The sequence below is a fragment of the Leiobunum rupestre genome, chromosome 11 (assembly GCF_980474605.1).
Source record: "Leiobunum rupestre chromosome 11, qqLeiRupe1.1.hap1, whole genome shotgun sequence".
Lineage (NCBI taxonomy): Eukaryota > Metazoa > Arthropoda > Arachnida > Opiliones > Sclerosomatidae > Leiobunum > Leiobunum rupestre.
Window position 1 is genome coordinate 10,157,886 of NC_143394.1, and position 25,772 is coordinate 10,183,657.

The window sequence follows — 25,772 nt, forward strand, 5'->3', positions numbered from 1 at the left end:
GCGTTTGGAACGTGAGTGAATGGACTTAAGTGTATGAACAGTGCGTGTTTAAGACTAAAAGTGTTAAAGTAATTGTGAACTAACTCAAGTCAGCTGTAAGATAAAATTAATTGTTTTTATTTTTTGAATTGGAATTACCTAATTATACCCTTGAAATTAAGTGTAAGTGTGTTTTGGTTTATGTTTCAATCACGATGAAATAAGACAAATCTAGTCTTAAACACTTGCGTACCAGTTCTGTACAATTACGTAGAAGAGATATATATTGTTGGGTCATTGATGGAAGTTAAATCTAGAACGTTCCATAGACTGTTCTGAATAAAAATAATCATTTATAATTAGGCATAATTCTGGTTGCCATTTTATTTTCTTATCACTCGCCCACAACATTAAAATCAAATAAATTTTCGATATAATGGCGACGAGAAATTTTTTAACAAATAACTCTAAATTGCGGAGATATATCTTTAAGGGTTATCTCGAAATTAATACCACTAGGGACAATTCTTCCGAGGAGAGGTATATTTTGGCTTGCCAACTTGTTATTAGTGCTTTCACGTAAAGTTTTGGTTTTCGCTTTATATTTTGTGTTTCCATATAAATTTGATTATTTAAGACCTAAAATACAATGGGTTGGTTTTTCTCTATAAAATAGTTTTTTTGCACGTATATTTTACCTTTCCTAAGCGTTCTAAAAATTAAATTTTGTATTTTGAATTTCTCATTTTGTTGCTTTGATAATTTAATAATGTTTTGGATCTAAAGTTGGTTTTTGTTCTATTGATATTGGAAATTTGTTTAATGTAATACCATTTGTAATATTAATAATTAAAATAAAAAATAATCTAACACCGGGATAACAATTTTTTGGCGGACGCTTTTGATGGCGAAATATCATTGAGTACCGTGTCGAGTAGTGAATACACAGGGACAATTCTTTTTATTTTTATTTTTTTTTATTATATTATATTATATTTTATTTATATTTTAATTTTAATTTAAATATTAAAACGCACGCTTAATTCTTTAACTAACTCGTGACTTAATATAAATGGTTTCCAACAACACCATAAAAATTGGAGGAATAAATTTTGGGCCAAGTTTTAAGATTGCTTCACTACGCTCATCTAGCTTGCGTGAACATTCTTGTATCAACTTGGCCCGATTATAAAGCATCGTGAAGGGTTATCAAAAAATGTAATGTTTATTTAGACAATTTTAAAGTATTATATGGCTTTAGATATTTTGGGCTCTAGTTATAAACTCTTGTTCAATTTGTGACAGCGGTGTTCCATAAAGAATGCGTTTAAATTTCCTTTAAAATAAATTGGAAATTTCACATCTATATTTTAACTAAAGTGCAGATTTAATTATTACAAAAAGAGTGCTATCAAATTCTAGTAAAACGTAAATTTAATTTTAATATACTTTCTTCATACATTCAATAGCACATTTGTCTTCCTAAGAAGCTCTGGCATGGTTTAACTCGTCCTGATTTAAACTTAATTGTTTTGCAGTCATCTTGTGTTGCGCAGCTGCAAACGCAATCAGAGAAATTAGCTCTATTAGGTCTCCTTTTAGTCCATTTAAAGCAAAATCCATTTTGTTTCTCCGCACATTTCAAGTCGTTGCAAATTGCTTCGTTGTCCGTACATTCTGAAAATATTCAATTTCTTTTTATTCTTTTTACGCGATTTTTTTATAATTCGCAAGATTCCGGGTAGCGTTTGATTCTTCAAATCCTTCTATCAGGTCATTGATCTCGAGCCCGATCATTCTTCGTTTGCGTCGAAACAGAAGATACTAAACTAGTTCACTCTTAATTGGTCTATTTCCTACTTTTATGTTAAATTGGATTAAATAGGATTTCGAAAAAAATATTGTGTTTTTTTTTTTAAATACCATTATGATAACTACAAAATTGGGGTCAACTGTGCTACGGACAAGCTAAGTTCATTGCAAGAATTTCTTTGATCACTTTTCAAACTGCAAAACAATGAAGTGCTTACGATGATACAGAGCCCCTACTTTGCGACTTTTATCGATGGAGTTTTTCTGAGAGCGAAAATTGAAAAGCGTTGAACTTGTATCCTTTTTTACAAAGCGCTTAAATTGAGGAGCAATGTTTTTTTTTATAAACCTCTAAACCTGAGGGGTGCTGTTTTGTTTTTTACAGAGAGCTAAAATTGAGGAGCGCTGTTTCGAATTTCATACGATCACTAAAAATAAAAGCAAAACGAAGGGTTTATGAATTTCTAATAACTCCCTTTAGAAATTAGTACATTCGTGGAGCCACTTAATGAGCGTAAAATGAGATGAGCACCAATTTCTTTCTTTTTATTTGCAACTACTCAAAAGAGACAAAGGAATGTTCTGATTGTCATTTGCTCCCTTTAAATTGGTCTGTTTCAGCCGATATATTCCATTAATAAAAAATTCCCGAAATTACGAAGTAGCGGTAATTACATAAGATTGTAGCAGATGGCGCCAGCCTAATTCATTTTATCCGTTTTTATTAAAATAAATTTCTGTAAAAATCCAAAATCAAAATCCGTGATCACTCGTTTAATTCCCTTCTTACTGTCTGGCATTTTGAATGCTCCAATTCCAAGGACAGCGCAGAGCGTCAACGCCAAGAAAACAGCCAAAAGTTTCGAGCCCATGATGTCGTACAGTTCACCGGGATTTTACCTTAATAATCAAAAACGTTTAATTAGAAAATATATTAATACAAGAATAAGTCAATTGGTCATTTTACTCTGAAAAGCAAAGCTCTTTGTATTTTAAAGCGGCGTCATTAGATTCAAGTAAATAAAGTTTAAATAAACAATTAAGACTCTTCCTATAATATGTTCAAACCCTCTAACATATTAATTATCTTTAGTTTCTTTAAAACATTTATGAGTACCTGTTTGTTTATAACTTTCAAATCGATTTTTTTAATAAAAAGGTTTTAAGAGCGCTAATATTTTGAATTTCATATTTCTGAACGTGCAAATAAGGTAAAAAGAAAATAATTACCAGTAATTATCATGACTAGACAAATTTGAGGTGTTGGAGTATGATTGTAACTTACGCAACCTCACCCTTACAATTTTACTTTCTTTTTGTACGTCATCTTCATAAATACTTTGGTGAGCTGCCTCAAACTAATGAAGTTTAATTTAATTTAATTGGAGATTTTCTGTCAAGAATGGCAGAGGGCGCCATAAAGATACGGCAGCTACCACTCACGCAGTTATATTTAATACTAGAAAAATGTTTTGCTCGAAATTGGGAAAATTGAAGCTTGAATTTGGTGATTTTAGTGCTTCCAACGGCCATTTTGAAATTTCACCTTAATCATAATCTCAAATAAAACACCGGATGCGGTTAGCTAAACAGCTTTCTAACGAATACGTTTATTATATGTGTATATATATGATCTTGTGAACAGCAAAAAATAAACCATTTATTTTATTGTGTCCCTAAAAATAAATGATAAAATAAATACGAATCAAAAGCTATTGGTTCAAATTTGGCATATTCAAATTGAAATTTGCCGAAATTGAAAATTGGGTGTGTTAGAAATCTAGCAGGAAGCCGATGTTTTCAACTTTTTGAAAATTGGGCAGGCTTAATTGTACGACTTAATAAGCTTAACCACATAATAAATGAAATATTTTGCCATGGGTTAGAAATATTTCGCTTTTTATAATCAATTTCAATTCCATGAAGAGTTAATAATATTGATTAAGTTGAATACGTGACATGTGCAAACTATGAAAAACCGTTATATATCAAATATTTACAAAAGCATAATTTTTATTTAAACATAGTTCAATTAAATATTATTTATCTAAAAAATGTCAAATAATTCCTTTAAACCGGGAACTAGCAAAATTTCTTTGACGTTTGAATTTTGCCAATAATCAATAAAACCACGGCGGTTGAAGGCTTCAGGCAATGGATTGGAAAATATGATATTCTCGAAAGAAACTAAAAATTTATCGTAGCTTCCTTAAAATGTATCAGCTTTTCAGATCTAGCCCCTGGAAGTATCCTGCAACAAGCAGAAAACCTAACACCAGGGAAATGCTAACATTAGGGTTTTATTTGGTGTGAGAGGTAAAAAAGGAATTTGTAAACCAATCGAGGTAAACAGCGTAAAAAAGTAAACTTAAACAGTATTTAAAGTCACTATACTAATTAATAATGAGATCGGATATAGACTTAAATATATTCAGAAAATAATTCTATAATTTGAACACATTATTGCGCCTTTCTTAACTTCACTTATTTGTGCCCTGATTCAACATTTGATAGGCTAAGCAGAGCGCTCTAGAAGTTTGAATCAGCTGATGGTTCACGTGGCATAAAGGGCTTGTCACCACCCTCCTACTCAATTTAATCCAGCCACAGGTAATTGGCTTCACAAGTATTGGTTAAACATGTATATCAAATTATTCTAAAAAGTTAAAAATTCTATTCTTACTCTACATTATTTCCTTAGCAGTCTAAATAAAAATACGTTTCACTGATTTTAAAGAAATTGATTTCACGAGGTCTCAATACTTCGGTCGTTCAAACGCCAAGAGCGTCCTGCCAAACCTTTTTAAAAGCTCCGTTTCTCAGGGTTTGTCTTGGTACTTATGACAATGGGGATTGAAAAGGGAGAAAAAGATGTTCTCAACAACATTCTACATTTGTTAGTGGAGTTCATACAACATTAACTTTAAGCAAATGACTACAAATAATATTGATCTCGATCTCGCTATGTGGTAATCTACTCCGCAAAATTTCAAATAGATCTCCTTAATCAAGGAACAACACTGCGCGTGTAAAAAAAAAGTGTCGCGGAAAAACCAGATAACCTGTTATAGCAACATCAAGTGCAATTCTTTGATTATGAAATATGGTATTGTATTAAATTACTTTAATACTCTTATTTCTTAATTAACATTATTAAAATTTCCCAGGAATTTGATTATTTGAAAAATAAATCTAAAACGGAACCCTAAAAGGATTGTCTGTTTATCTTATCAAAAACGTTAAATAAAATAATTACGCAAATTCTTACGAGAATGAATTTTCCAAGAAGCAAACTCCGGCAATTTCCAAACAAGTAATGTTCTCTACTATGTCCTACGCGCCTTTTTATCGCGAAGCCGCGAATCGCGTAGTTGACATGCAAACTTTCATTTACCTCGCAGAGATACTTCACGTTCGAGTTAAGTGATCGTTACTGACGTTCACTTTTCGTAGAATGTAATTGAGACTGGGCGTTCACGTCGATGTTCGCGCAAACAGCTTAATTCAGTCAAACGCCTGGACTACTCTTACTACGTACGTACCTCTTTTCCCTATAACCTGACAAATTTGACAAAGGTGCGGTTCATACAGGCTACCGATGTTATAACTTCCAGGTAACGTATATTTGATACCGCTGGCTGACGCGCCTACCTAAATAAATTAACGCCTAGTTAATGACTTAATTATAATTCTGGAAAAAACGATTTATGTAATCTTATTAAAAAACATGCGCTCTCGTAAATCAAAATTCAAAACCTGTCTTACATAAATTAGATATTCGTAGACGCTTTCGAGTAAGAATACTCAGTTTAAAATAACCGAAATTTAGCCACAGATAATCAATCATTGAAATTTTTCTGAAAAATTCCTTGTTATAAAATTAAAAACATAATTCAATATAAAAATATTTTTATTTTCATCGTTTTCCTTTAATAAAAATTTTGGAAATAAAGATTTTTGTAGAAAATACATTAAAAGGCAGGCATACTTTGCAAAAATCTACCCGTAAAAAGACTATTAAGAGGTGAGCGTGAATGAGCAATGACTCTAGAGAACGGAAAAATTGGAAAGATTTAAACTTAAATTTTACTTTTGGATTTGAAGAAGAAATCTAAGGAATGTAATTGAGGGGCGCGATTCACAACCCATGCGAGTACTCCGCCACCCCCCGGTGGGAGAATTAGAGGGGTGAAAAAAGGGGTTATCAAGGTAAGATATTTGTGACGTGGCAAAGAAATAGAACTGTTTGGCGCCCTCTTTCCATAGGAAAAATATATTTCCAAAATTACAGTGATACTGTTGATTTCGTTATAATTAACCAAATCTTCGAAAAAATGTACTCAAAATTGTTTACGTTATGGATTTCATTTCTAAAGATCACAATTATTATAAAAACATTAATATAAAAAAACTTACCAAGGCGGAGCAGCGTACTGTTGAAACACGTAAGATCTTAAGCCTCGCCTTACTTTTCTTAACTGTGGTATTGTTTGCTTATATATTGATTTTTTTTAGGTATTGATTTTAATAACAATTTTTAAAAGTAAATTTACAAAAAATACTTGCTAATTGGTCATTCCACGTGAAATCGTTAAGCGTTGTTGCTCGATAGTGACGGATTTCGTCCAAAATTGTTTCCCTGGTTAATTTACCCTAAATATGAAGCCTTCTGGAGTTTAGTTATGAAATTTTGAAATTTCATGCATTTTGGCTTGAGTTTCGTTACTTAATAACAGTTTTTTCAGTAACATGATTTGTAAAGCTTTTCAAAATATGAAAATTAATACTCTAAGCTAAAAAGACCTACAGATTCCGAATTTGGCTTCCAATTTACTCTATGGGCTCTAGATTTTGATATAAGAGCTGTTTGGGGGGGAGGGTTGCGCAAAACATCGTTTTTACAAAGGGGTCCATCTCAGAATTGAATTAAAATTTAAAATAAGCACCTTCTTGCAGATAGAAAGATCCCTCTTAAATTTGGTGTTGGCGACCAAATTATTTTTATCAAAACGAATTTTTTGAAATTGGCCATTTTTCGCGTTTTTTTGCAAAACTACGTAGTTGTACGAGCTGGATAGAGGGGTGTCACTTATCATTAATGTAACGAAATATTCCACATCGAAATTCAACGAAAATTTCAAATAAGCACCTTCTTACGTATGGAAAAACCTCTGTCAAATTTGACGGGGGTATATAAATCCATTAATCCATGTCAAATTTGTTGTTGGGGACGAAACTATTTCTATCAAAACGTTTTTTTTTAAATTGGCGACTTTTAGCATCTTTCGCCAAAATTCAGTCAATGATGTGAGGCGGGGTGGCACTTTTTATTTAAAGATCCCTTCCAAAATTACCAGATATTTCGTCAACTTTTTATTTCTAATTTTCAAAGGACACAATTTTTAATTTTCTATTCTTATTTTGTATGAAATATTTTTTAGATGAAATATTTAAAATATTAAAAAAAACAATAGATAATTTTAATTTAAAATCCTAATTTACTTTAAAAAAAAATAGTGTCTTTGCCTTTAATAGACACTCATTTGAAAAGTAGTCATGCCTTCCCCTTGGCGATTTTGGACGATTAACAGGGCAAAGTATTTCACACTCTGGAATCCAGTGCTCATCTTTTCGATTGGGCCAGTTATAAGAAGTTAAGATACCGTGAGGGTAAATGAAACTTATAAGTGATTCTCGATATTTGTCATTTGTTTCCACAACAACCCCAAAATATAACATTTGGTCAAGAACTTTGGCAACATACTGTCCGGGAATAAATTCGGATCGTGTGTCCAATGCCAAGTTCTCATCACATCCTTTAACTATTAAAAAGGATTCTTCGCCCGAGAAGCGAGATAATTTTAATTCCGATTTGCTAATTGGGATTAAAGAATATGATGGCTTCGTGTTCATTGGACAGTTCTGGCTTTTTCAAGTCTGCTTTTATTTTATTCTCCGTGTAAATCGATGACCGATTTCATAGCGTAATACTTTGCCCTGTTAATCGTCCAAAATTGCCAAGGGGAAGGCATTACTACTTTTCAAATGAGTGTCTATTAAAGGCCAAGACACTATTTAAAAAAAAGTGAATTAGTATTTTAATAGGCACTAGCATAAATGTCTTGTTCAACTTGTTAAAATGCTCCACGCGCTCTTTAATATTTTACCGTGAAAGGCTCGCGCAATTTTTTTTAATTCGGGGAACACGCGCGAAATCGCTCGAGCCCGTTCACGCTAAAATATCAAGACGCGCCTGGACCTTTTTAACAAGTTGAATAAGACATAAATAGAGTTTATGCTAGCTTCTATTTAAAATTATATGTTGTTTTTTTAATATTTTAAATATTTCATCTCAAAAATATTTCATAAAAATTAAAAATAGAAAATTAAAAATAAAGTTCTTTGAAACCTAGAAATGAAAAATTGTCGAAATATCTGGTAATTTTGGGGGGATCTTTAAATATGAAGTGCCACCCCGCCTAAGCTCACGGACTGAAGTTTTGCGAAAGATGCTAAAAGTGGCCAATTTAAAAAAAAATCCTTTTGATAGAAATAGTTTCGTCGCCAACACCAAATTTGACGGAGGCTTTTCTATTCGTAAGAAGCTGCTTATATTAAATTTTCGTTGAATTTCGATGTGGCATATTTCGTTAAATAAACGATAAGTGCCACCCCTCTATCCAGCTCGTACAACGCAGTTTTGCAAAAAAACGCGAAAAATGGCCAATTTCAAAACATTAGTTTTGATAAAAATAATTTGGTCACCAACACCAAACTTCAATGTGCAAGGAGGTGCTTATTTGAAATTTTTATTGAATTCTAAGATGGACCCCTTTGTAAAAACGATGTTTTGCGCAACCCCCCCCCCCCCAAACAGCTCTAATATCAAAAACTAGAGCCCATAGAATAAATTAGAAGACAAATTCGGAATCTATAGGTCGTTTTAGCTAAGAGTACCATTTTTCATATTTTGAAGAGCTTTACGAATCATGTTACTGAAAAAAATGTTTATTAAGAAACGAAACTCTAGCCAAAATGCAAGAAATTTCAAAAATGCATAACTTTTCAAATTTTTTAAATTAGCCCACTAAACTCCAGGAAGCTTCCTATTTAGGGTAAAAAAACCAGGGAAAAATTTTTGGGCGAAATTCGTCACTATAGAGCAACAACGCTTGACGATTTCACGTGGAATGACCCTAATGCGTCGAACTTGCATAAGGTAACATACATTGGAAGGCCGAAAGTGGTTATTGTAAGTATATCGATAAAGGGAGATATCGGAGGACATCTACAAGTTCTGGCGAATCGTGTAGTTGACATACAGAGTTTCCTTTACCTCGCAGAGATGCTTCACGTTCGAGTTTAGTGATCTTTACTGACGTTGACTTTACGTAGAATGAAATTGAGACTGGGCGTTCGCGTCGATGTTCGCGCGAACCGCTTAATTCAGGAAAACGTCTGGACTACTTATGCCTCGAAAGTACCTCTTTCCCCTATAACCTGACATATTTGACAAAGGTGCGGTTCATACAGGCTACCGACGTAATAACTTCCAGGTAACATATATTTGATACCGCTGGCTGACGCGCCTACCTAAATAAATTAACGCCTAGTTAATGACTTAATTATAATTCTGGAAAAAATGAATTATGTAATCTTATTAAAAAACATGCGCTGTCGTAAATCAAAATACAAAACCAGTCTTACATAAATTAGATATTCGTAGACGCTTTCGAGTAAGAATACTCAGTTTAAATTCACCGAAATTTAGCAACAGATAATCAATCATTGATATTATTGTTAAAAATTCCTTGTTATAAAATTAAAAATATAATTCAATAATAATAATAATATTATTATTTTCATCGTTTTCCTTTAATAAAAATTTTGGAAATAAAGATTTCTGTAGAAAATACATTAAAAGGCGTACTTACCCTTACAAAGACTTTTAAGAGGTGAGCGCGAATGAGCAATGACTCTAGAGAACGGAAAAATTGAAAAGATTAAACTAAAATTTTACTTTTGGGTTGGGAATTAATAAGAACTATCTTGTTAGCATGGAAGAAGAAAGCTAAAGAATAGAATTGAGGGGCGCGATTCACACCCCATGCGAGAACTCCGCCACCCCCCGGTGGGAGAATTAGAGGGGTGAAAAAAGGGGTAATCAAGGTAAGATATTTGTGACGTAGCATAGAAATAAAACTGTTTGGCACCCTATTTCCATAAGAAAAAATATATTTCCAAAATTACAGTGATACTGCTGATTGCGTTATAATTAACCAAATTTTCGAAAAAATTTACTCGAAATTGTTTACGTTATGGATTTCATTTCTAATGATCACAATTATTTTAAAAACAACAATATAAAACAACTTACAAAGGCGGAGCGGCGTACTGTTGAAACACGTAAGATCTTAAGCCTCGCGTTACTTTTCTTAACTGTGGGATTTTTGCTAATATATTGATTTATTTTTTAGGTATTGATTGAAATAAACAATTTTTAAAAGTAAATTTACAAAAAATACTTGCTAATGCGTCTAACTTGCATAAGGTTACATACATTGGAAGGCCGAAAGTGGTTATTGTAAGTATATCGTTATTGGGACATATTCGAGGACATCTACAAGTTCTGGTTGTTCTAAGTTTTATGCATGTTGGTTATGTTTGCTCTAACATAATTAAATTATATCAGTGTTTGGGTTTTAATTTTGTTACTTTTCAAAATTGATGTTTACAGGATACTTTAGAAGAAATAAAGAAGTCTAAAATTATTGATATATCGGAAGATGCAACTGACCATTTATCAGTTTTTCTGATGAAATTGGACTTTTAGATAAGAAAAAATTTATTATAAATAGACACGAACTCTTACTTAATAAAGAATTTAAACAAGAAATAAGTAAATCATTTTCACCCATAGCAACGTTTAAGGAACTCGATCAAAATGACCGAAACGTTGTTACAACAGTATTATGTCCGTGCCTCTTCAATGAAATTCAATCTAACTACTTGGAAGCAGAAACTAAAAACCTATTATAGCTCCACTGAGGATAGAAAAGGAAGTAAATAAGTTGAGTCCAGAATAGGATCCAAAGAAACGGTTGAAATCCATCCATCAAATAGTAGGTTACGCTTTAAATAATTTATTTGGATTTTACGTGTGCCCAACTTTCTGGGCAAACTGCCTTGTAAATAAAAGCCAATCCAAGAAAGAGTTCCACAAATGGACAATGAAATCAGACAGGGATGGATCATTTTTCCTGACAAATCAAGCATTTTCCTTTTTTGAGAAAACATGCGATATCATTTGGCCATTTGCAAAACCTGACATCAATAGGCCTTTCAATAAAATAAGCTACGATTGCTGAACTTGTTTTTATGTAGCTCATTCGTCACGAAATACGTAGAAGTTCAGTTACGTTTATGCTCAAAAACAGGGTACCTCGTCGAATTTACTTTTATGTCCAGGGTTTTTTCTTAGTAAAACGTCATCGATACGTCACCCGTGACGCAGCAGCAACATTGAAACCAGAAGGTCAATGTTACTTTATAGAAAGGCCTATTTTAAAACTAATGAATTAAGGAAATCTTTGATTATCGGGGATCTTAAAAAATATTTCTTTAAATGAAATTTGGGACCAAACTAAAGTGTTTTACCAGGCAGATTAAAAATGAATTCCAAATTGCCAAAAAAGACGCCCTAACATCATCGTGTGTTGCTATGTCTACTCTATTTATTGCTGAAATCCAAATCAAACACTTTTGGAGGTTTTTAAAGGGTTGTGGCACAGGATAGAAATTTTTTATATAAGAAATTTTGGCGGGAAGTCAGTAAACTGCGCCAAAAATATGTAAAGTCATGGGAGAGAGCGGGAAATGTTCGAAATTTGGTGTTGGACACCTAAAACTAGAGGTAATATTCCCTTTAATCGCAATTTTTACTGTGGAAACTAACAGTTAATTCTTACTTGCCTCATTTGCTTATTTCCATAAAGATAGAAATAAATAGAGCTACTGCTGAGAGTTGGGGATCTCTAGTTATTTAAAGGTGTTTCATAGTAAAATCGGTATATAGATGATAAACGGTTTTTGTAGCTGACTTATAGAGAACAGGATGAGATGGACACCATGCAGATTGACCGTATTGGTAAAATACCCGAAATATTCGATCTTCCTTACAAGATGAGCGCTCCTATGGTCTTGAATTGGAAGTAACAGATGATGATCACACGGAGGTCACTACTTGTCTTCATAATTTTTTGGTCTTGCCCAATAGAGTTTAATATGTAGTTTAAATTTTGTAGTCTGCTATATCTGAATTTATAAAACTGGTTTTCATTGAAGATGACTGATGAAGTTTCATCATAAAGCAGCAAGTGCGATTCATGATCGAAGACAATATAGTACTGGTAATAACTGGTTTATTTAAGACAACATATTTAACTAAGAATACAATATGCACACAACATGAATAGCGCGTAGAGTGGCGAGTAACTGACATTGTGAGTGAAAGCGAGGTATATATATATATATAAAAAACTATGCGTTATCAGTTAAAAAGGTTTCGTTAAAAACGCAAAGGAAAAACCAGGCGGGAAACATTAAAAAGTCTACAATTGTTTTTTTTGCAACAATGACCCTTCATGTAAAGTTCAAGACTCAGTTTGGCGGGAAGTTTGAATTAGACAATTTCTTTCGATATGCTAGAAAAGGATTATAAATGGCGGGTGGCGGGAAGTTTGAATTAAACAATTTCTTTCGATATGCTAGAATAGGATTATAATTGGGGGGTGGCGGGAAGTTTGAATTAGATAATTTCTTTCGATATGCTAGAATAGCATTATTATTGGCGGGATGTTATTCTCCAAAGGCGTAGGTATTTTTAAGGAGGCAGCTTTGCTTACCAAATCCAAACACAATACGAGAATGGACAAATAAAACTGATGGTCAACCTCTGTTCACTGCTGAATGCTTTGATTACATTAAAAAGGAGGTTACCAAATCCGAGCATCCAATATTAAAAAGGGTATCTTTGGATGAAATGTCCATCAAGAAACATTGGCTTGAAGAAATTTCGGTGATGAATCAGTTAGTTGCAACAGAAATTTTCCAACTTTAACTTAACATGAGTATGATGACGAACATAGAAAAAAATAATCAAAATTTATGTGAACATACAACTAAGAAAAATAAATAGAGACATCAATAATCAACTAATGATAGAAGCTGTTCAAAAGAAACTTACCAAGCTCATTCTATTTCAAGGGCAATAAGAGCAGCTACAATGCCAAATCCTTAGGACAACTTGTCAAAATTTTAATTATTTATTCAATCTGAGAATTATCTCCAGATTTAATAAATATACTGAAAAAGAAACATCATATTTACATAGACTTTTAATTATTCTTGACACGATATCCTCCCGAACAATAATATGGCTTAAATACTTATTGTAGTTTATTTTGCCGCGCATTGGTGGCGCCACGTAAGCTTGCACCTATCACGCATCGCCCGCGGGGGAGGGGTCAGCACTGACTTTCAATCTCCGCGTATTGAATATGGCCTCTACGTCTTTCTATCTCTATGGTTTGATCTCTTTTGTTTGTTTGAACACTTCACATTTGTTTGGGCACTTCAATGGATTAACGATAATTATTTTTAATAAACTGAGATAGACCATAAAACCATCATGTATCAAAATAAATCATTTAAAAGGTAATAATAGGTTTTATTTTGGTTAACGTTGAAGGACGAATTTGAAACTAACAAGAATTAACGTTGAAAAGAGCTCTAAGCCTTTGGATTTGCTGGCGAACCTTGAAAATAAATTTACTTAAATAAACTAAATGTTACGAATTTTAATTACATTTTCTCAAATTTAATACAATTAACAAGTAAAAATAAAAATAATTACTTAACGTTATTTTTATGTACAAGTGCCACCAGTAGCTTAATTAAGTAATTTTATTTACCAAATTGTATTCAAATGTACTCAAATTGGCCAAATTTACAGAAATTTCATTCAATTACTCAAATATAATGAAATTTTTCCACTTTTGCTTAAAATTACCCAACTTTACAAGAGTTTAACCAAATTTTCTTGTATATATAAATAAAACAAACTATTCGAATTTGTAGTTTTTAAAATAAAGAAAATAAAAATAAAAACTTTAAATTTTTGGTCTGTGATTTTTCCATGTCATTTAATTAAACCTTATTTTGGTTGCCTTGCCAAAACGAAAGCCCTTAAAGGTCTACTAAAAGGTTCAAACCGCCGAGTTTCGTCAGTATCGGTTTAAATCACCTCGGGTAGCTTCCTTTTTAGAAGTATTCTACGAGTAAAACTATAGAGGAACAGGTACGGAGCCGTATAGTAAAAACATTGCATCCCGTCTTTACGCATAACTTGAAAACCATTAGTTGGTGTAAACTGTAATCTTTTACCGAAGATCATCCGATGCTTAAATTGGGTTTTCTAATGCAACAAAATGAGAATTTCACTGTAAATATATCACCATTTTGTTAAAAGAACGACTCCTTCTGTTTCCTCCAGGTCACACTTTCGTCACGGCCAAAATCCAGCTAACTTTATTATTTAATTTTTATTTCTTAATTTAATTTACTGAGGACCGGTGGCGTTAGAAAAATACCAATCCACTAAATTTCCATCTTTTTCATTTATTATTTTTGTTTTAATTTTTCCTCATTTTTATGTTCGAAACTTTTTTTCCTTTATTACTTAAGCAACGCAGTTTCTCTTTCTCTAGTCTACGGTACGCCATCTTTTTCTAATAAAGAAACAAATGGTCAAAAGATGAAAAATAATCCGCAGCTAAATGTCGCCATCTACATTCCTGAAACCGAATTTTTTTCCCGGGAAAATCATAGTTATATTTCAATAATAATTTAAAATCTTAATTCATAATGTTAATTAAATACTAACTTAATTCATAATGTTAATTAAATATAAATTTAACTCACAATGTTAATTAAATATTAATTTAATTCATAATGATAATTTATTATTAAATTAATTTATAATGTTAATTTAAATCTAAATGCTAATTTAATATTAATTTAATTTATAATGTTAATTTAAATCATAATGTTAATTAAATATTAATTTAAATTATAATGTTAATTAAAAATTAATTGAAATCATAATGTTAATTAAATATTCATTTTAATTTTAACGTTAATTAAATACTAATTGCAATCATAATGTTAATTAAATGTTAATTTAAATCCTAATGTGAATTAAAGAAATAATTTAATTCATAATGTTAGTTAAATGTTTATTTAATTCATAATATTAATTGAGTACATAATGTTAATTTAATATTAATTTAGTACATAATGTTTTTTAATATTAGTTTAGTATATAATGTTAATTCAATATTAATTTAGTACAAAGTGTTAATTTAATATTAATTTAGTACATAATGTTATTTTAATATTAATTTAATACCTAATTTTCATGGATATTTAAAATTTATTTAATACCTAATTTTCATGGAATTTAATATTAATTTAATAACTAATTTTTTGTTATTTAATATTAATTTAGATGACAATGTTAATTTAATCATAATTTAATGCTTAATTTTCATGTAATTGAATATTAATTTAATACTTTATTTTCACGTAATTTAATATTAATTTAATGCCAAATGTTCATGTAATTGAATATTAATTTAATACTTTATTTTCACGTAATTTAATATTAATTTAATGCCTAATTTTCATGTAATTTAATACCTAATTTTCACGCAATTTAATATTAATTTAATGCCAAATTTTCATGTTACTTAATACTAATTTAATACCTAATTTCCACGCAATTTAATATTTATTTAATGCCTAATTTTCATTTTATTTAATATTAATTTAATACCTAATTTTCAAGCAATTTAATATTAATTTAATGCCTAATTTTCATGTTATTTAATATTAATTTAATGCCTAATTTTCATGTTATTTAATATTAATTTAATACCTTATTTTTAGCTAATAAATATACATTCTTAATAATACTAATTTAATACCTAATTTTTAAGTAATATAATATACATTCTTGATAATATTAATATAATTCTTAATTTTCATGTTGTTTAATATTATTTAATTCCAAAATATTCTTAGAACAGACAGCGACGAAGTGATGGGAAAAGCCCTATACATATACTCTCACTAACCCTAGGAGTCAGTTTATAGACATCCGTTGGCAATCGTGTCAAATAAAACGAAATTTATTAAATTGGTCACTTAATCGGAGTATGATTCTCGCGCTATCTATGATGCGCTGAACTAAAAATGAAGCTCCTCTCAGATATATAGATAGATCTAACGACGTAAGAGGCTAGAAATTTAATTTCCCGAAACAACTAGATCTTGTAGAGAGCCACTGAAAACCATATTGGCTTCGAGGAAATTTGTTTCCGCTTTATGAATTATTCTCGTCAGAAATGAGAAAGTTTTTAAATGCTAATATTTCGAAAGAAATTGGATTATAATGAATACGCCGTACTTCCAATTGTAACTGCCAGGAATCCATACATCTACTTGGAATGCTTATCGCGGCAGCATTTCGTTTCGATGAGGCTGACGTAGTGATGTAAAATACCCGGGTATTTATAACGCAGGGTAAATACCTTGGGTACTTACCCGGGTAAATACCCAAAATACATAAATACCCAGGTGTTTATAAACACCTTTAATTTCTTTGTTAAATATTTTTTAATTTATTCAATTAAGAATATGGTAATTGAAAAACCCACAAACACATCAAGTTATTCACATATTAAATATTAATTATGGTTTTTTCACTTTTTTTGCAAATTTTACATAGTAACATTACATATGAGATAACTATTAAATATTATTTATTCATTATCTGGATGATCACTTGAAAGTTCAGTCTCTGCTGCCCCTGGCTCTCCTCAGACTCCTCATCATGACTATTTTATTACCAGGCTTAACACTAACAGTAACATGAGCAATTAAGGATTTTATTCATTTCATGTGGGCCATTAAAACATTTCCTGATATACTTTGTCATTTTGTTGACATTAGAATGTTTGTATTCCTTACAGCAATATACATATGAAAGCAACACCTTTATTTTTATCTTTGAATAACTCCCAGGCTAGAAATAAAATTGACTAAAATAAAACTGCTTTTAAAAATGTAGTTTGCCCAAATTGCCCTACCTAATAAGCCCAAGCAATCAAAAGATGTAGACAAGGAGGATAACAGATAGCTCCACTCGACCCGATACTAACTAACGAACTAATCATAAAAACCCTAGTTTTGGGTATTTACCCGTGCATGGGGTAAATACCTATTTAAAAATACCCTACCCACTGGGTATTTACCCGACTTACATCACTAGGCTGACGGTCATTTTTTGATGTCACAATGTTAACTTAACAAACAACAACGTGAGAGGGGAGCGCGCGCAGAGGGGATTTTTTATCTCGTAGGTGGGGCCATGCCGTCAGAGTGATCTTACCGTACGCGATACGGCAAGATAAGCATTCCGAGTAGAGGTATGGATTCCTACAACTGCCAAAAGAAACTCATTCGCGAATTAACTTTTCGAAAATGTTTTAATAAAAACATCTGGCAGTCTGAGTGACTGAGAATGCTATTATTTCGGTAATCATCTTTTACGAATACTGTCAATGGTTCAAATGTTTTAAAATACTTCTTTCGAGCAGAGTTAATACTCAGGGTGTATTCATTTGTTCGGCCCAGGCATTGTTCTCAAAAACTATATCTTCTAGAAATGTGAAATTTTCGGTATGTATTATCTCTGTGGAGATCGTTCTTATTTGGGATTTTCAGAAAAATCGTTAAATTTTTCACGGTTTTAGAATTTGTAGTTTTTGAACACTAGGTGGTAAACGAAAAATGTGAATGAGTAAGTTGTAGAGCATACTCGACAACCGATAATGGTGTTGAAATGGTCAAAATCGTACATGTTGTCACTGAAATAATAGGTCATGAAAAATAACAAGTTGGTACTACCCAAATGTTTTTACGCCTCATGTTATTGTAATGATTGTCTGTGTAAAATGAACATGTTTCTAAGAATTATAGAAAAGATTTTTTCCAAATGCACCCTCTTTTTTCATTTTGTGTATTATAAATTTCAATTGCGATTTGTGATTGTACGTGAAGAATCGTCGACGTTTGGGATGGACCGAGTGCTGAGGGTAACGGTAACCGCCTCAACGTCCAAGTGGCAGGGTTTCCACCAAACGTTCGCGGTATACGTCTTAGTATAAGTTTGCGATCGCATCGGGTGGGTTTCGAACCCGAACCCTCCTGCATGACAGGCGAGTGTTCTACCACAGAACCACCAATACATGGTTACCGTTCATTAAAAATTAGAAGCTCAGCTTAAACGAAAGAGTATATTAATAGTTTTAAAGTCTTACATTTATTTACGTGTTAAATTTTAAAGGTCAAATCTTGTTTTAGCGTAGTCTTCATAGATAAGAGGGTTAAAGGGTAGAACTTAGTTAGTTTTTTGCCTATCGGTACTTTTGAACCGTTAAGGGTCATTTATGAATACAATTTCAATTGGTATACTACGCGCTTTTTTCGTTTTGCTTACTTTACTCGTAACTTCGTAATTTATTTTACGTATTTTCTTATCTGGTTGAAATGGGTGATACATTTTCATTAATGTGGTTTCGTTGGTTTTATATTTTGAGATATACGCTGTTGTTTAGCCTTCACTATTCAGTTAAGGGTTTTTTGTGTGCGTTATAAGCCGTTAATTGTTAACGGTAAGGTGTTTTTGGTTTTTTCTATTACAATTTACATTACCGTGGGTATATGGATTTCTAAGTATTTGAATTACCTTGTTGTTTGATTGGGTTATATTTATATATTTTATATTGCATATTTCTGTTAATACAATGTTTATTGCTTTTGGTATTTAGATTGACTTTTTCTTGATTCCTAAGTATTTTAATTAACTTGTTACTTAGTTGGGTTATTATTTTATATTTTTCAATTGGTTATTTTTCTTTTTTGTTGATAATGTTGGGGATAATTCATGTCTACGATTTTTTATTTGCATTGATTTTTATCGGCTTCGTTGGGTCGTCGTCATGAGCCCACGCAGTTTTTATTTGTGCTTTCACTTATAGTTTTGGTTTTCGCTTTATCTTTTGGGTTTCCATATTAATTTGATTGTTTAAGACCTATAATACAATGGGTGGGTTTTTCTCTATAAAATAGTTTCTTGCACGTATATTTTACGTTTCGTGAGCGTTCTAAAAAATTTAAATTTTGTATTTTGAATTTCTCATTTTGTTGCTTTGATAATTGAATAACGTGTTGGGTCAGAATTGTTTTTTTGTTCTATTGATATTGGAAATTTGTTTAATGCAATAACATTCGTAATATTTAAAATAAAAATAAAAAATAAGCTACTGATTGGGATAGCACCGGGATAACAATTTTTGGAGGACGCTTTTGGTGGCGAAATATCATTGAGTACCGTGTCGAGTACTTAATACAACCCAGGGCAAATTCTTTTTATTGATATTATTATTATTTTATTTTTGTTTTTAATTTTTATTATTATTATATTTTATTTCTATTTTAATTTTAATATAATTATTAAAACGCACGCTTAATTCTTTTACGAACTCGTGACTTAATATAAATGTTTTCCAAACGTCTTTATTGATACAACACCATAAAAATTGGTAGAATAAGTTCTGGACCATGTTTTAAGATTGCTACACAACGCTCATCTAGTTTGCGTAAACATTCATGTTTCAACTTTGCCCGATTATAAAGCATCGTGAAGGGTTATCAAAAAATGTAGATATTTCTGGCTCTAGTCATAATTTCTTGTTCAATTTGTGACGGGGGTGTTCCATAAAGAATGCGTTGAGTTTATATTTCCTTTAAAATAAATTGGAATTTTCACATTTATATTTTAAATTAAGTGCAGATTTAATTATTACAAAAAGAGTGCTATCACATTCTATTATAACGTAACTTTAATTATAATATACTTTCTTCATACATTCAAACGCAGAATTTTTTTCCATTGAAGCTAATGCATTTACTAGCTCGTCCTTTTTTATTTTTAAATGTTTTGCAGTCATCGTTTGTTGCGCAGCTGCAAACGCAAGCAGAGTCATTAAATACCCCAAGCAAAATCCATTTTGTTTCCTCGCACATTTCAAGTCATTGCAAATTGTTTCTTTGCCCCTACATTCTGAAAATATTCAATTTCTTTTTATTCTTTTTACGCGATTTTTTATAATTCGCAAGATTCCGGGTAGCATTTGATGGTTCAAATCCTTATCTCACGTCATTGACCTCAAGCTCGAACACTCTTGGGTTGCGCGTCGAAACGGAAGATACTAAACTAGATCACTCTTAATTGGTCTATTTCCTAATTTTATGTTAAATTGGATTAAATAGGATTTTGAAAAAAATAATGTTTCTTTAAAATACCCTTATGATAACCAGAAAATTGTTGTAAACTGTGCTACGGAAAAGCTAAGTTCATGGTTAAGCTTGTTTTCCACTAGCGCGCGTCATAATGTTATTTTCTTAAAGCCCCATTTTCATGCTCGCTGGTAGCGGGTAAAAATCGTCAAAATCCGCTTCAGCTATACACTTTTTCACTTTCCGCGTCGATCTGTTTCAAACAGATATTTTAGCTTTATTTTCACGCTTGCGAGTCGCGGAAGCGAATTTTGACGATTTTTATCCGCTACCAGCGAGCATGAAAATGTGGCTTTACGCGCGTAAAAACGTTTGAACGTTTCAAAGCTGAGAAACGCGTCGTTGCGCGCGCCAGTGGAAAACAAGCAAAAAAATTTATTTGATCGCTTTTCAAACTGCAATAAAATGAAGAGCTTACGATGATACGGAGCCCCTACTTTGCGACTTTTATCGATGGAGTCTTACTGGTAGCGAAAATTGAAGAGAGGTTGTATCCTTTTTTACAAAGCGCTTAAATTGAGGAGCAAGGTTTTGTTTTTACAAACCTCTAAAATTGAGGAGCGCTGTTTTGAATTTCATACGATCACTAAGAGAAAAGCAAAACGAAGGGTTTATGAATTTCTAATAACTCCCTTTATAAAGAATGCGTTGAGTTTATATTTCCTTTAAAATAAATTGGAAATTTCACATATATATTTTAACTGAAGTGCAGATTGAATTATTACAAAAATAGTGCTATAGCATTCTATTATAACGTAAATTTAATTATAATGTACTTTCTTCATACATTCAATTACAGAATTGTTTTCCATTAGCGCTCAGACATTTAAGAGCTCGTCCTCTTTTATTTTTAATTGTTTGACAGTCATCGTTTGTTGCGCAGCTGCAAACGCAGGCAGAGGAACTATATCCCGCAGCATAAAATATAAAGCAAAATCCATTTTGTTTCTCCGCACATTTCAAGTCGTTGCAAATTGTGTCTTTGCCGCTACATTCTGTAAATATTCAATTTCTTTTTATTCTTTTTACACGATTTTTTTATAATTCGCAAGATTCCGGGTAGCATTTGATGGTTCAAATCCTTATCTCACGTCATTGATCTCGAGCCCGATCAATCTTGGTTTGCGCGTCGAAACGGAAGATACTAAACGTTTGCTACTAGAGCACTTTTAATTGGTCTATTTCATACTTTTATGTTCTATTGGATGAAATAGGATTTCGAAAAAAATAATGTTTTTTTTTAAATATTATTAGATAACCCCCAAATTGGAGTAAACTTTGATACGGACAAGCTAAGTTCATTGCAAGAATTTCTTTGATCGCTTTTCAAACTGCAATAAAATGAAATGAAGAGCTTACGATGATACAGAGCCCCTACTTTGCGATGGAGTTTTACTGAGAGCGAAAATTGAAAAGCGTTGAACTTGTATCCTTTTTTACAAAGCGCTTAAATTGAGGAGCAAGGTTTTGGTTTTTACAAACCTCTAAACCTGAGGGGTGCTGTTTCGTTTTTTACAGAGGGCTTAAATTGAGGAGCAAGGTTTTGGTTTTTACAAACCTTAAACCTGAGGGGTTCTGTTTTTGTTTTTTACAGAGCGCTTAAATTGAGGAGCAAGGTTTTGGTTTTTACAAACCTCTAAACCTGAGGGGTGCTGTTTTTGTTTTTTACAGAGCGCTTAAATTGAGGAGCAAGGTTTTGGTTTTTACAAACCTCTAAACCTGAGGGGTGCTGTTTCGTTTTTTTACAGAGCGCTAAAATTGAGGAGCGCTGTTTCGATTTTCATACGAACACTAAAAATAAAAGCAAAACGAAGGGTATATTAATTTCTAATAACTCCCTTTAGAAATTAGTACATTCGTGGAGCCACTTAATGAGCGTAAAATGAGATGAGCACCAATTTCTTTCTTTTTATTTGCAACTACTCAAAAGAGACAAGGAAATGTTCTCATTGTTATTCGCTCCCTTTAAATTGGTCTGTTTCCACCAATTTATTTCATTAATAAAAAATTCCCGAAATTACGAAATAGCGGTAATTATTAACATTAGATTGTATCAGATGGCGCCAGCCTTATTCATATTATCCGTTTTTAATAAAATAAATTTCTGTAACAATCCAAAAAAAATCGGCAAATTTCCGTAAACACTCGTTTAATTGCCTTCCTACTTTCTCGCATTTCGACTGCTCCAATTCCTAGGACAGCGCAGAGCGTCAACGCCAAGAAAACAGCCAAAAGTTTCGAGCCCATGATGTCGTACAATTCACCGGAATGTAACCTTAATAATCAAAAACGTTTTATTAGAAAACATATTAATACAAGAATAAGTCAATTTGTCATTTTACTCTGAAAAGCTTAGCTCTTTGTATTTCTAAGCGGCGTCATTAGATTAAAGTAAATAAAGTTTACATAAACAATTAAGAACCTTCTTATAATATGTTCAAAAACTGTAACATATTAATCATCTTTAGTTTCCTTCAAACATTTATGAGCACCTGTTTGTGTATTACTTGATTTATGAACAGCCACTTTTATTACTTTCAAATCGATTTTTTTAATGAAAGGGTTGTAAGAGCGCTAATATTTTGAATTTTATATTTCTGAACGTACAAATAAGGTTAAAAAATATAATTAGCGAGTAATTATCATGACTCGACAAATTTGAGGTGTTGGAGTATGATTGTAACTTACGCAACCTCACCCTTACAATTTTAATTTCTTTTTGTACGTCAGCTTCATAAATACTTTGGTGAGCTGCCTCAAACTAGTGAAGATTAATTTAATTTAATTGTTGATTTTCTGTTAAGAATGGCAGATGGCACCATAAAGATATGGTAACTACCACTCACGCAGTTACATTTAATACTAGAAAAACGTTTTGCTCGAAATTGGGAAAATTGAAGCTTTAATTTGGTGATTTTAGTGCTTCCAATGGCCATTTTGAAATTTCACCTTAATCATAACTCAAATAATACACCGGATGTGGTTAGCTAAACAGCAATCTAACGAATAAGTTTAATATATGTGTATATATATATAATCTTGTGAACAGCAAAAATAAACCCTTAACGCTTTTGGTCACATTGTGTCCTTACAAATAAAAGAGAAAAGTAATACGAATCAAAAGTTATTGGTTCAAATTCAGCCGATTAAAATTCAAATTTTATCCAAAACTCTTTCAACCATTGAATGTTGGGGAAATCAATTGGTCGAAATCGAAAATTGGATGTTTGTTAGATATCTAGCAGTAAGCCGATGTTTTGAACTCCTGGAAAATTAACCCGGCTTAATTCCACTTAATTAGCTTAACCACGTAATGAATTAAATATTTTGCTGTCTTAGAAATATTTCGCTTTTTATAATCAATTTCAATTCCATTAAAAGTTAATAATTTTGTGTAAGTTGAATACGTGACAGGTGTAGACTAAGAAATACCGTAATATATCAATAATTTCCTTGCATAAGCATTATTTTTACTTAAACATAGTTCAATTAAATATTATTTATCTAAAAATTATCATATAATTCCTTATAAGCGGGAACTAGCAAAATTTCTTCAACGTTTGAATTTTCCAATAATCAATACAACCACGGCGGTTAAAGGCTTCAGGCAATGGATTGGAAAAGATGAGATTTTCGAAAGAAACTAACAAATTATCGTAGCTTGCTTAAAATTTATCTGTTTTTTAGATCGGAGAAGTTCATTCATTAACACTGTTTTGTATGAAAATGATTATGTACCGACTCTTGTAGCACGTGTTGCAAATTTAAAAGAATGGTCTATACACTGATTGTAGTTCCTTATTCCATGCAAGTTTTTTTATTTTCTTCAAATTTGCTTAGGGTTTAGCTTTTTTATCCCTTTTTATAATGAACTTATCTACTAATCGCTAATTTCATCATCGTTTGATTACAGTCCATAGGTTCTTAATTTTAACGTTAATAAAAACAAGCTTCACTGATTTTAAAGAAAATAATTTCACGACGTCTAAATACTCCTGTCGCTCAAACGCCGAGAGCGTCCTGCCTAACATCTCTAAAAGCTCAGTTTCTCGGGGTGGTCTTGGTTCTTATGACAATGGGGATTGAAAAGGGAGAAAAAAGATGTGATCAACAACATTGCACTTTTGTTAGTGGAGTTCATACAACATTAACTTTAAGCAAATGACTACAAATAATATTGATCTCGATCTCGCTATGTCGTAATCCATTCCGTAAATTGTTTAAAATTTTAAATAGATCTCCTTAATCAAGGAACACCACTGCGCGTGTAAATAAAAGTGTCGCGGAAAAATCAGATAACTTGTTATGGTTATATCAAGTGCAATTCTTTGATTATGAAATATGATATTGTATTAAATTACTTAAATACTCTTATTTATCAATTAACATTATTTAAAATTTATTTCCCAGGATTTTGAATATTTGTAAAATAAATCTAAAACAGAACCCTTAAAGGATTGTTTGGTTATCTTACCAAAAACGTTTAATAAAATAATTTGGCAAATTCTTACGAGAACGAAATTTGAAGGAAGCAAACTCCGGCAATTTCCAAACAAGTAATGTTCTCTTCCGTGTCCTACGCACCTTTTTATGGCAAAGCCACGAATCGTGTAGTTGATATGCAAAGTTTCCTTTACCTTGGAGAGATGCTTCACGTTAGAGTTAAGGTGATCTTTACTGACGTTGACTTTACGTAGAATGAAATTGAGACTGGGCGTTCGCGTCACTGTTCACGCAAACAGCTTAATTCGGGGAAACGTCTGGACTACTCTTACTCCGAAAGTTCCTCTTTTCACTATAACCTGACAACCTTGACAAAAATGCGGTTCATACAGGCTACAGCCGCAATTACTTCTAAGTAACGAATACTTGATACCAATGGCTTACGAGCCTTCATATTAAAATTTACGCCAAAGTTATGACTTTAATACAATTAAAAAATGTTTTGTCAAAAATTAAAATTCAAAACCTGTCGTTTTTGAATTATATATTCGTATACGCTTTCGTGTTGAAACTCTTAGTTAAAAAGCTCCGAAATTTAGCAACAGATACTCAATAATAGAAATTATTTTGTAAAATTCCTTGTAATAAAAATAAAAATATTATTAAATAATAATAATATTAAAGACAGTATTGGTATTTGAATTTTCATCGTATTATTTTAAATTTATTTTTGAAATAAAGATTTTTGTATAAAACACATAGAACGGAGTCCGTGGTGTCCGTGTACTTAATTAATCCAAATTAAACAATGACACAAAAGTAATTTGTATAAACTATGATTTCATTCAACACTTACTATAAATAAAAGTAAAATATTAACCATAACCATTATATTTCCTATTATACCAACGTTAAGTTATTTATTGATAATATCTCTCGACAATGGTCAAATATATCACGACATCCTAAGTAAGGACTGTAAGTTCTGCCAAAACCGTTATTTTTTTCGTCTAATTCCTGGTTTCAATGCGTCCGAGTTATTTTTAATGGACGTT

The 25,772-nt window shown here is 31.7% G+C and overlaps 1 long non-coding RNA gene across 4 annotated transcripts; it reads right to left on the bottom strand.

Annotated features, from left to right (window-relative positions):
* Window positions 1-1,342: 1,342 nt before the first annotated feature.
* Window positions 1,343-25,049, bottom strand: LOC149921293 (uncharacterized). Of its 4 annotated transcripts, none has more exons than XR_016477456.1 (3): window positions 24,786-24,853; window positions 2,582-2,691; window positions 1,343-1,656 (listed from the first exon to the last, which is right to left on the bottom strand). It is a non-coding gene; the product is annotated as an uncharacterized LOC149921293 (long non-coding RNA). The 4 variants fall into 4 exon arrangements; XR_016477457.1 differs by lacking the exon at window positions 24,786-24,853 and adding an exon at window positions 5,060-5,115; XR_016477458.1 differs by lacking the exons at window positions 1,343-1,656; window positions 2,582-2,691 and adding exons at window positions 19,972-20,038; window positions 22,440-22,549 and having other exon boundaries at window positions 24,786-24,825.
* Window positions 25,050-25,772: the final 723 nt, after the last annotated feature.